The sequence below is a fragment of the Lissotriton helveticus genome, chromosome 3_1 (assembly GCF_964261635.1).
Source record: "Lissotriton helveticus chromosome 3_1, aLisHel1.1, whole genome shotgun sequence".
NCBI lineage: Eukaryota > Metazoa > Chordata > Amphibia > Caudata > Salamandridae > Lissotriton > Lissotriton helveticus.
In genome coordinates, this window is record NC_136061.1 from 3,994,919 (window position 1) to 4,008,700 (window position 13,782).

Sequence of the window (13,782 nt, forward strand, 5' to 3'; positions counted from 1 at the left end):
AACGCAACCACACTAAAGAACCTGCAATGTATCCTCCTCAACGTTAGATCCTTCCACAAACACGCCACCGAAATCTGGGAACTCCTTGACAACACCACCCTGGACGTTGTGTTCCTTACTAAAACCTGGACCAACACCACGTCGGGACCTGACATCACCATTGATACATGATCTTCTGGAAGGACCGTCCGACCCGCCCTGGGGGGGTGGAATCACCATTGTCCACAATTCTACCCTCTGTCTGAGCACACTTTCCGATGAACCCACAGACCTGATGGAACATCTACACTTCAAGATACAGGTCAGCCCTGCCACCACCCTCCGGGGAACCCTCATCTACCGACCCCCGGACCCTGCGGACCATTTACAAATGCCATCACGGACAGCATCACCCCCGCAGGCCATCGCGTCCTCCAACTACACCTTGCTGGAAGACCTCAACTTGCACCTTGACAACCAACAAGACCCCAACACCACATCCCTCTTGAACAGCCTCCACAACAATGGACTCTGCCAGATTGTGTCTGAACCCACGCACTTAGCAGGACACACCCTTGACCCTATCTTCACATCAGGAAAGTCCATCACTTTCAGCCACACCATCGAACTCCCGTGGACAGACCATCGCTGCATCCATTTCACATTCAGTACACCCACCATCCACAAAACCCATCACCTGCTCCTATGAAGAAATTGGACCAAAATCACCAATGACCAGCTCACCACCAAACTCTTCAACTCCACCCCAACCACTACAGACAACGACGACCTCAACACCACAGCCTGAACGTGCACAGATGGATCTCCGACTGCGCCTCCACCTTAGCCCCCCAAGAATATCAACAACAAGCATGCCAGGAAAGCCAGCGAACTCTGAGAGTCCAGACGCACATGCCGCCACCTCAGAAAGGCCTGGAGACATTTCAAATCTAGAGGCCCACAGCAACTTCAGAGCCGCCACCAACGCATACCACCAACTCATCAGGAATACAAGAAAGAAAGCGATCGAAGACAGAATCTCCACACACATGCACAACAGCAAATAACTCTTCGGCATCATAAAGGAGTCTACAGGAAATTCCTCCCTCACAAGACCTTTGCGACAGACTCAGCACCTTCTTCCACCAAAAAATCAAGAACATCTACAACAATTTCGATAAAGATAGCCAACACACAGAACCCACACCTACCACCACGACACCTTGAAGCCAACGATTAACAGCTGGACAACCTCACCACCGAAGACACACTGAAGCTGATGAAGTCAATCCACTCCAGGGCCCCCACAGATCTCTGACAGGACTACTAACTTTAGGACTTTTAAATGTCTTCTGTGAATACCGAAAGTCTTAAAGTTAGGATTTTTCTCAGTTTAGGAGTCCTAACTTTAAGACTTTCGATATTCACAGAAGGCATTTAGGAGTCCTAAAAGTTAGGACTCCTAACTTCTGTGTATACCGAAATGAGTAAGTTCCTTCTGTGAATACCAAAATGGTAGTAAGTTTAGGATTTTGTCTTAAGTTAGTTCTGTGAATCGGGCCCTTAATGTTTGGGAAGCCATTGATTTGACACATACTGAGCACACATGGGCGTCACTGGGGTTTGCCCTCGCCAAGACGAAGATTGATCAATTGTGGGGGACCGGGGATTTACAGACATATCAAAAATGGGCCAATGATATGGATACTGCGATGATTGCAGAAAAGAATGTTTTTAAACATAGGGACTGCCCCAAAAAGTTGGACTGTAAATGTACTAAATGGAATGTCTCCCGTGGTGAATTGTATGTGTCTCCAACTGTTGAATTGCGCAGGACTAATTTGGACACTGATCTCATTCCCCTCGAGTAATACACACTACAGTAACCTATGTGTCTTATGTATACACTCCCTTTGGTATGAGTGTTGATAATCATGTGGCCTCACAGCCTTTCACTGTATTATCTCAACGTTTAATGAAATAAAAAGATGTTTAAAAAAAAAAAGAAGGCATGGAAGCATTCTCCAAATGGAAGAAGAACAGCTGCCTACAACTCAACATGGACAAAACAGAAGTACTCATCATGGGCCCACATCCCAATGCATGGAACGACACCTGGTGGCCACCCGCCCTAGGAAGCCTGCCCACCCCCACGGACCACGCACGGACCCTCGGAGATATCCTGGACTCCAAACTCAAAATGGACCACCAGATCAACTCTATTACATCCTCCTGCTTCCACACCCTATGCCTCCTATGCAAGACCTTCAAATGGATCCCCCTCAAACACATAAAAACGATCACACACGCTCTCATCACCAGCTGACTCGACTACAGCAGCACACTCTACGTCGGAATCAACAAAAACCTCACCTGCAAACTTCAAAACATCCAGAACGCTGCCGCCAGGCTAGTCCGCAACCTGCCACGTCACTGCCACATCACCTAGCACTTGCACACACTCCACTGGCTCCCCATTGAGGCAAGAATAACCTTCAAGATCCTCACCCATGCACACAAGGCCCTCCACAATAACGGACCAGCATATCTGAACAGCCAATTCACATTCCACGCACCCCAAAGGGCCCTATGATCAGCCCAGCTCCTCTACGACGTGGTCCCACGCACCAGGAATTCGAGATCAGTAGGTTGCTCTTTCTCCTTCCTTGCAGCCAGAGCCTGGAACGCCCTCCCACTCCACCTCAGTCAAACAACCTTACTCCCCAACTTCACGAGGGACCTCAAAACATGGCTCTTCGATAGAACACCTCCTTGATGGACTGAACCCTGCACCTCCACCCCCGTGCGCATTGAGACCCTTATGGGTGAGTAGTCCCACTCAACAAACCCATGATTGATTGATTGATTGTAAGGCATCAAGAGACACCACAGCGTGTTCCCGTGTTCCCACATATAACCATTTGATGAGATGACTTCCCTGTCCCATGTAGTACAGCGATTTGATTAATTCATGCGATCAGGGCTCCTCTCTCTGGATTGCCCAGTGTTTTTTCACATAGTGCAGGATTGGCGCATGTAGCTTGTATAGATGATTTGGTACCCCGTACAAAATTTTCATTAGCCATTAAAATCTTGGTGTTAAAAAGTGCCCCAACTTTGTCCACACCCTCATCCGACCATGCCCTCATCCTGTGCCTTGTAAGCCTGCCGGTGGGTAGTGGTATCCCAAGTAGTGGTATGTTATTTGCGTAGTGGTGTGGTTCTGAAAATCCTGGACTCGTGTAATAATTCTGGACTCGAGAATAAAACTTCATCGTAACAGGACAAATTTAGTATCAAAAGACCGAGAATGACGAGTACACCATGTACAAGCATTTTCGTCTTATTCGAGTGACGATTTCACCTCGAAATCGTCATTTTCGTTCTGAACCCTTGGCTTCCATTTTGTATACGGCAGCCATTTTATGAGTTGCCCTTTACATAGGCTTATAATACAGCTAAATTAGATTCCAAAGGACACGTACACCTTGATTGACTTTTCTCTGACCTAGGCAGGCTGGGCAAGCTGAAATCATTGCCCCAGGCCGAACCTGTTTGGTCAGTTCCTCTCCCAGTGGCCGAATGAGATAGCATCAAGGCTCAACAGGCCATAAAACCTTTTCAGCACACACACACCCTGCCGGATCTTGCTCACACCTGTCCCTGCTCTTTTCTCTCACTTGCTTTATGATGGGGAGGTGCCCGTTTTTATTGGGGGTCCACCGGTATCTGATGGAAATGCTGGGCCTTGCCAGGTAATTTGTTATGGGCTGGACAAACTGAACTATGGCCTTGTCATCATGACTCTGTTTTTTCTTTGTAATAGAAACATTTCAATAGTATAGTAAAATGTGAAGAATGTTTGCCTAAAGCACAATATTTCGTATAAAAGGAGAAACCTGACTTGGTGAATTTGAGCAGTCTCCTGAGAATATACTTCCCGTGTGTTGTACTTCTAGGACGCTTGTTACCTTGGTTGCAGCCAATAAAATCGATCCTTGACTTCACCTAGAAGACTCTGAGTTTCTGTGGTCTGAATCAGGAAAGGACTCGAGGTCTTTGGGTGTGCCCTGACACTGCTGGGTTACCGGTCCTGTACCGGTTCTGAAAAACCCAGTACCTCAGCTGGCGCCCAACGCGGGGCGATACCAGCGGTACCAGTCCAGCCAGAGGTTCGTGAGGAGCTTCGTGTGAAAATTCTGGAGGACGGCCAACCACTTCATCGACCCCTGCATGTCGACATGGTCCGAAGGTCTTTGCTGCGAGGTTCCCCGCTTCCCGACGGCTACAAAGGTCTGCTGCCCTGGCTATCACCCTGATTTGGACCCTTGAAGTTTGGTAGAGCGAAACGATAAGACGAGTCTTCTGGTGACGTCATCGATATCTCAGTTAAGTATAAGTGGAGCGTCTCCCAGTCCTTAGTTGGTCTTAGTCTTGGGTATCCTTTGGGATTTTTTTTTTGGAACTTGCAAGTGCCAAAGCCGAAGGACTCGTGTATTCACGAGAAATATCGTAATCGATAATCCTTTGAAGTTTGGAGCTAGACTAGAGAGCGAAGATGCCTGGTCTTAGACTTGGAAATTTGTTTTGTCTTGGTTGTAATAATAGGGATTCCCGATTGGAGGACTCATGTCCGGTTCCTCCGGTTGGAACTCCAACCTACGAGTTATATGTGAAACATGGAGTAGGCCCCATCACATACAATGAAGTGTGGATCAAATACACCAGAAAAGATGGTGTTTTAAAATGGCCCCAATATGGTAGCTTTGACACAGAAATCCTAGATAACCTTGAAGTTAAACTTTTCAATAAGAAAGCCCGGCCGGCGATGTTTGACTCTTTCCGCCTATGGCGTAAGGAAGCCAAACAAAAGGAAATTAAATTAGAGAAGAAAAATAAGAGAGAAAGGGGTATTTCGGTAATACAAGCTGCTATGCAGTTTAAAGACAATGAAGAAGAACAGATGAGTGAGCAGTTGCACAGGCAACGTAAAATGGTGATAGATAAGTGCTATCCAGTTTTGCCGCGTCCTAAGCAAGATGTAGCAAAAGAGCTTGGAAAAGATCCATTAATGACGCATTTAATAAGTTCACCACCCCCCTATGCGCAGAATGCTACAGCACCTCCGCAACCCTTAGTTGCGCAACCTGTGATTGCATTGCCTCCTGCTCCTCTATAGCAACCACCAGCTGTTCTTCAGCTGGCTCCTGTTCCTTCGGTGCAGCCTCCTCAAGGCCCACCGACCACATCTGCTTCACCTGTGCTTTCTACGACTTTGCCTAGTGCACCTTCTACTTCTCCTGATGCTCCCTCTACGATTTTGCCTAGTGCACCTTCTATTTCTCTGTATGTTCCCTCTGCTATTGTCTCTGCACCTGCCTTATCTCACCCTGTTTTTCTGCCCGTTCTTCCGTCAGTTTCTCCTTCAGTTCGACAGAGAATGGCTAACACTGTTACTAATCTTTTCTCACCTTTTCTCGGGTCGCCTAACACGACCCCTAACACGGAACGAAGACAGTTGCGGAGTCAACTGCCTGACTATCGAGAGAGAGATTTACTTAATCGTTTAGCGCATAAATGGGTTATCGACACTGTAAGGTATGATGTAGAGTCTGTCATGGAAGTCTTCCGTCAATGGGAAGCACCGAAGCAGAGATACGTTTTTGAACAAATGTGTGTTTTCCTCTGTGAGGATTTGGAAGACAACGATCTGGAATGCAACCCGCCCGAGTTGTGTCGTGTGCGGTTCGATTTCGCAGAGGGCATGATTGTAGGTCCCGATGTGGAGAGAGCAGTTGAGATATTGTTGTCGTATCGGAGTAAGGGGGGCACGTCTCGATCGCTATGTGAGCGTGGCGCACCTGGTAGGAAAAAGGCGCGGCAGTACCCCATGAGAGAAGTTCCCCCACAGTGGAGGGAAGGTGACCTACAAGCTAACCCACCTATTCAGCCTCATTTTCAGCGTGTGTGGGTACATGTGCCATGGAAGCGAGCTGAAGTGTTGGCCCTTAAACAGACATTACCTGATCCCCGTAAAAATCCTGCAGGGTATTACAAAGAGTTATCACAGACTGCTGGGTCATGTATAATGAATTTAGCCGATATCGATATGTTATTTGGGAATGTTGTTCCACAGCCTTTATGGGGTAAGATTCGTCATACAGATCATGATCAAGAGTTAGGTGACTCATGGGCTAATATTACTGCTGCAGATGCCCTACAAATTGGTGGTTCTAAACCTGAGCCTTTAGTAGCAGAACTTCCTGGTAGGATCATTACTTATATGAAAACTATAATGCCTGCGATGCGTGTAAACTGGGATAAGTTGTCTGCATGTAAGCAGAAGAAAGATGAAACGGTGTCAGATTTCTTCACCAGGTTTGAAGAAACTTTTGTCGACCACAGTGGTCAAGATATGAGCACAGAAGGTGGTCAGCGTTTATTCGTCGATAAATTCGTGCACAATCTGCTTCCAGAGTTGTGTAAAAAGTTAAAAGATTCAGAAAGTTCTTGGGCAGTTTCCGCTTCAGCACAGATATTGGCTACTGCACAATATTACGAAAATAGAGACAAAGACGAGAAAGATAGAGCAGAAAAGAAAACCAAAGAGCTGAAAAGGAAGGTTTTGTTACAGCAAGCATATCCGCCACGTGGTGGTGGTGGTCAGACTAATGGTGGTCAGAATAACTATCAGAATAATTATCAGCAGCCTCAACAGTATCAGAGGAACTCGCAAAGAGTCGAGTATGCTCAGCCACGTGTCCCTGTAGGCCCCAATCAGTGTTCGTATTGCAAGGAAGAGGGTCACTTCAAGTATAGTTGTCCTATTTTGTTACAGCGCGCGAATGGTGCTTCTGGTGTAAGAGGTCGAGGTGTTCAGCAAGCGCCTAGAGGCAGAGGACGTGGAAATTTTCCCCAGAACGCTCGTCCCCTTCCACCCCAAAATTCTATGAATAGGTTCGATCAGCAGAATAATACATCTGGTAGGACAGCTCAGTACTACGCTGATGATTACTATACAGAAGATGAGAATATGGAAGGTAATGATTGCTAGGACAGCCATAGACAAAGAGAGGGAGTTGTTTCAGTTCCAGTAGATCAGAGTGGACCTTACGTTGAGGTGATTACATCAGGTGTGTCAGAACCTTTTCTGTTGGATACTGGTGCTACAAAGAGTTCTATTATGCACTCCAAACTCCCTGGCGCACCTTTGTCTGGCGAAACGAATGTTTCTGTAGGTTTTTCTGGCGCCCCAGTTAGAAATCCGATTTCTGACCCTTTGACTCTTTCTGTTGGTCCTTGTGAGTTAGAAGCACCCCTTATTCTGACAACAGATTGTGGTGAAAACTTGTTGGGACTAGATCTGTTAAAAAGATTGTATGCGACTTTGTACTGTTCTCCTTCTGGAGTACAACTTACACTGGGTAAGAAAGTGGTTTCTCCAATGTATTTGTCAAGGGATAAACTTCCAACAGAATTGTTATTTCTTCCTGATATTCTTTGGGCTACTGGTCCTAATGATGTGGGTCTTTTAGAAATACCACCATATGTTGTAACATTGAAAGCCAATGTTAAAATGCCACGAATTCCCCAATATAGAATTTCTAGTGAAGGTGAGAAAGCTTTGCTAGCGATCGTTTATGAGCTAATTGAAAAAGATGTGATTGAAGAGACCAGAGGCAACATTTGCAATAGTCCTGTTCTGCCTGTTTTAAAACGAACTGATCCCTCTCAGCCACCTGTGTACAGATTTGTGATTGATCTTAGAGAGTTGAATTAAATAGTTGTGCCACAATTTCCAGTTGTCCCCAACATTACTGCATTATTGACTATGATTCCAGCTTCTGCCACCTGGTTTTCGGTGATTGACTTGAAGAATGCTTTCTTCAGCATCCCGATTGCTGAGGAGAGCAGGGATATTTTTTCCTTCAGTTTAGGAGGACGCAGCTTCCGCTTTAAACGCGCTCCTCAGGGCTACTGTGAAAGTCCATCAATATATAGTCAAGCTCTAAAAACACAGCTTGATACGATTGTTTTACCTGAAGGTGCTACTCTTGTACAGTACGTTGATGATTTGCTTGTTGCTGCAGATACTGAGGAAATATGTAAGAAAGCCACATTGTCATTGTTGCGTCATTTGTGCGATTTGCATCACAAGGTGTCACTTTCCAAATTACAATATTGTCGACAAGAAGTGACCTACTTAGGTCACCTCTTATCGAAGGAGGGAAGGAAACTGACCCCAGAAAGAATACAGGCGATAGCGAAATTGAGTGTGCCAAGAACACAGAGAGAAGTGCGTGCTTTCTTGGGCATTACATCGTACTGTAGACAGTGGATTCCAAATTTTTCGTTATTAGCCAAACCTTTGGTGGCATTAACGTGTAAAGATACACCCAATCCCGTTCCTTGGTCTGAAGAGTGTCAGAAAAGTTTTTCCGAATTGCGCACAGCATTATGTTCGGCTCCTGTGTTAGGTACCCCCAACTACAGTAAGCCCTTTACATTGTATGTCCATAAGAAGGAAGGTTGTGCATTGTCAGTGTTGACTCAGTTGTTTGGGGACAAACAACGTCCATGCGCGTATTTTTCATCGACTTTGGATCCAGTAGCTAGAGCATTGCCAAGTTGTTTAAGAGCCACAGCGGCAGCAGCTGTTTCTATTTGACAGTCTGCTGGCCTAGTAATGAATAATACGCTAGTCGTGATGGTCCCACATGCAGTAGACACGTTGTTAAATAGAACCAAGACACAGCACTTAACTAGTGCTCGATTGTCAGGTTACGAATTAACATTGTTAGCGAGTCATGTGCACATAAAAAGGTGCAACACTTTAAACCTAGCTACGTTGTTGCCAATTGTAGAGGAATTAGATGCTTCAGAATAGCATGATTGTTTTCTTAGAACAGAAGAAGAAACGAAAGGGAGAATAGATCTTAGGGACACTCCTCTTGCTGAATGTGATGGTACATTGTGGGTGGATGGTTCATGCTTCAAGCTCCCGAATGGTGACACGACTGCAGCATATGCTGTCACGACTTTGCATACAATTGTTGAAGCTGCACGTGTCCCACATAATTTAGCTCAAGCAGCAGAGTTGATTGCACTTACAAGAGCGTGTGTGTTGTCAAAAGGAATGAAAGTGACTATATATATACCGACAGCCTGTATGCGTTTGGTGTGGCTCATAGTTTTGGACGATTGTGGAAAGAACGTGGGTTCCTGACTTCGCATGGAGCTAAGATTCAGCATGGTCAGTTGGTGAATGAGCTTCTTGAATCACTGACCTTGCCTGTGCAAATGGCGGTTGTGAAATGTAGTGCTCACAAGAAGGTGACTGATGATGTTGGTCGTGGAAATGCATTTGCTGGCGAAATCGCGAAAGAAACTGCAAGGAATGTGATGAGTCGAATGTATGTTGCAGGCACTGCAAGATGGGTTGGTGATGTTGGAATGTGTGAAGACACGATAGAGAGTGTGAAATCTATTCAAGCTGAGGCTACAGAGAAAGAGTTGAGCACGTGGAGAGAAAGTACGGGTAAAATGGATGCAAATGGTTGTTGAGTTGAATTGTCAGAGCATCAGAGATGGTTGTTACCCGATGCATATGTGCTTGCAGTAGTTACAATGGCCCATGGAATGGCTCATATCAGTGTGAAAGGGATTTGTAAGTTGCTGGCTCCAGTATGGCAAAATTCAGGAATTCCCAAGTGTGCAGAGAATGTTGTCAAGAATTGCATGGTGTGTCTGAAACACAATCCTGGTAGGGGAACCCCAACTCCAGCTGGTCATTTTGCACCTCCTACGTATCCGTTTGAGGTTTTGCAGCTAGATTTCATATACATGGAGAGGTGCAACAATTTAAAATACGTACTCGTTGTTGTTTGTGCCTTCTCAAGATGGGTAGAAGCCTACCCATGTGGAGAAGCGTGGCTCAGTGGTTAGAGGCGGCAGACCTGGAAGCTGAGATCGACCGTGGACCAGGGTTCGATTCCCCGCCTCGGCGGGTCTCGGGCTAAAAAAAATTAAAAAAAATCCACGGACTCGACAATTCTCGCTCTGGTGCCTACTCAACTCACGGGGTCACACTCTGCGACTCTGGCCAATAGCTTGCTTAATCTCCACTACGGCCCCTCGTGGCGGGATGCCTGACTTTCACCTTGTGGACACCCTGCCGGGGTTTCTCACAGGGGAATACCAGGACGGGTTCCCTAAGCAAGCGCCGGGACGCTCACGGGCAGCCGTGCGCTTTACAAATCCAGCACATTTACATTTACCCCCTAAAAGACAACACTGCCTTATCCACAGCTAAAGCCCTTGTGAAAAGAGTTCTTCCCCAGATTTGGAATGCCTAGAATGGTCTGGAGTGATAATGGAAGTGAATTTGTGGGTCGAGTGATGAAGAGAGTATGTGAAGGGCTAGGCATTCAACAGAAGTTCCACGCTGCAAATCACCCCCAATCAGCTGGATTAGTAGAATGCTACAACGGCACGTTAAAACTTAAATTGGCCAAAATTCAAGCGAGAACAGGTCTTAAATGGCCTGACGCTCTACCCTTAGCACTCCTATCCACCAGAATGACTGTGCATTCACGAGTGAAACTTAGTCCCTATGAGATTGTTTTTGGCCGCCCGGCCAACATATGGGGAGTGCCAAGGCCCACTTAGTTCAGCGAACTGGAACACCCTGTTTTGCTTGATTATCTGTACGAATTGACGGCTAAATTGCGTGTTTTGCATCAACAGGTTCACGACACCCTGCCTCCGGTCTCTGAGACTCCAGGTCACGCAATCGACCCTGGATCCTGGGTCCTCATCAAAAACTTCCAGAGAACTAAAAACGACCAGCCCAGGTGGACCGGACCGCACCTCGTCCTTCTTTCCACAAGATCAGCAGTTCGAGTGGAGGGGAAGGGTGCACAGACATATTATCGACTCCAAAATATCGTTTGGACAGAATATCGAGTTTTAAATATCGTTTGGAGAAAATATCGACAGGACAGAATATCGACAGCCAAAATATCGTTTTTAAGGTAAGTGAAGTAATATCGACTGTAAATAATATCGAAAGTAAAAAATATCATTTTTTATATAATATGTAATTATTTATAGTGTTTTTATGTTATAATATGTGTGAAAAGTGTCATTTTATGTTATAATTATTTTTAATTAATGATTTTTTTAAAATTATTGTGTAATTTTATTCTGTAGCGGGTTGTGGGTTTATAGGGGAATAGGGTGGGAAGTAATTTAATTATAATTAATTAAATATGTAAATTTATTAATTGGTAGTAATAATTAATTAATTGGTAATTAAATATTATATGTTAATTATTTAAAATTTAATTGGTAATTAATTTAATTTAATTGATTAATTGCTAATTATGTAAATTAAAATAATGTATTTCCTGTAGCGGGTTGTGGGTTTATAGGGGAATAGGGTGGGAAGTAATTTAATTATTATTTATTAAATATGTAAATGTATTAATTGGTAGTAATATTTAATTAATTGGTAATTAAATAATATTTGTTAATTAATTAAAATCTAATTGGTAATTAATTTAATTTAATTGATTAATTGCTAATTATGTTAAATTAAAGGGGTATTTTTAGGGTTCAGGGTCAGTTTTTAGTTTTTGGGTAAAGGGGTATTTTTAGGGTTCAGGGTCAGTTTTTAGTTTTTGGGTAAAGGGGTATTTTTAGGGTTCAGGGTCAGTTTTTAGTTTTTGGGTAAAGGGGTATTTTTAGGGTTCAGGGTCAGTTTTTAGTTTTTGGGTAAAGGGGTATTTTAAGGGTTCAGGGTAAGTTTTTAGTTTTTGGGTAAAGGGGTATTTTTAGGGTTCAGGGTCAGTTTTTAGTTTTTGGGTAAAGGGGTATTTTAAGGGTTCAGGGTCAGTTTTTAGTTTTTGGGTAAAGGGGTATTTTTAGGGTTCAGGGTCAGTTTTTAGTTTTTGGTAAAGGGGTATTTTAAGGGTTCAGGGTCAGTTTTTAGTTTTTGGGTAAAGGGATATTTTTAGGGTTCAGGGTCAGTTTTTAGTTTTTGGGTAAAGGGGTATTTTTAGGGTTCAGGGTCAGTTTTGGGTTTTTGGGTAAAGGGGTATTTTTAGGGTTCAGGGTCAGTTTTTAGTTTTTGGGTAAAGGGGTATTTTTAGGGTTCAGGGTCAGTTTTTAGTTTTTGGGTAAAGGGGTATTTTTAGGGTTCAGGGTCAGTTTTGGGTTTTTGGGTAAATGGTTTTTTTAGGGTTCAGGGTCAGTTTTGGGGTACAGGGGTACAGGGGTACAGTGTAAAAATAAAGTAAAATTAAATTTACATTAATTTAATTTAATGACATTAAATTAAATTAAATTATATTTAAATAATTTTAAATAATTTAAATAAAAAAAAAATATTATATACTTACCAATACTTACGTTGTAATGGTAGTGCGTTGTAAAAGTTGCGTTGTAACGTCATATATCCACTGTTGCACTCTTTGCAGTGGGAATAGTAATTTTTACTCTTTTGTATTTGTACGTTAATAATATTGGCTATTATTTAATTAAATTTTGTTACTATATATATATATGTTTTAGGAAATATGATAAAAAAAATATTATTTTTTTACTTTAATTAATTATTTAATTATTAAAAGTTATTTTAAGTATTGTTAATTATATTTTAGTAATTAATTTTTTATATTAATGTAATTAAACATTGTTTTTATTAAAGTTGATATTTTTTACAACTATATTTTTGTTAACGATATTTTGTACTCGATATTTTTGTACTTACCTGTTTGTACATACAAACTCGATATTTTGGTTGTAGATATTTTCTCGTCGATATTTTGGGTAGTCGATATTTTGGTAGTCGATATTATTTCAGTGATCCGAGGGGAAGGCCAACTGGATTCACGGGATCCATTGCAAACGGATCCCTATGCCTCTGCCATATGACCAGTGGGTCCAGAAAGGTGTCGCCGACTCAGAAACTGAAACTGTGCCACGTTTTCTGCCTTTCAGTGATGCACGAGTAAAAGGAACACTTACTGAACAAGAGAGTGATGAACTTTTGCAACCAGCTGTATCACCGTCAATTCCATTGAATACTACAGAACCTGAACTCTTGTTCCAAGACAATACTATACCAGGAAAACAACAGTATAATTTGAGACCGAGACCTATGGACAAATAAAAAAAAATGTTATCCCGCTATTTTTGAAAGTGCAGCTCTCCCATCTGAGAAACTTGCTTATTTTTGTTTCTTGAACCGCCATCCGAGTTCCGCTGCTAGGGCCGCGATTGCCCAAAGTCTTTGGGGTGCAGCTGACGACGTTAGGTCGACAGTTCTGGTTGGTCCAAGGGAGTTGCCCTGGACTGACAGAAGCATTCCTTAGCAGAATCAACCTCCCATCGCGGGCAGCACTTTAGAGAGGATGGAGTTTCCCGAGATGGAGAGACCTGCCAAGAGAGTGAACTTTAAAACAAGGATCTGTAAAATAATGACAAGGAAAAGCTTTTTGATATTGTGCATTTTTATGTTATTCAGTATGATGATATTTTTAATAAGTTATGTTTTGTTCTTTTTTCGAGTAACATTTACACCCACTGCATCGCCTATACCTCCCCCTTCTACAGTTTCCTCACTTTCTTTTGAACCCCTTCCTGAACACGAATCAGCCAGGAGATTAGAGTTTATAAATAACTCCTTTGTTCAGCTCTTGCACCAACACCAACTTGTAATGAACACAACTAACTGTTGGGTGTGCGGTCTTATGCCTCACACAACGGATAAAGGTATCCCTTATCTGGTCCTGCCATTCA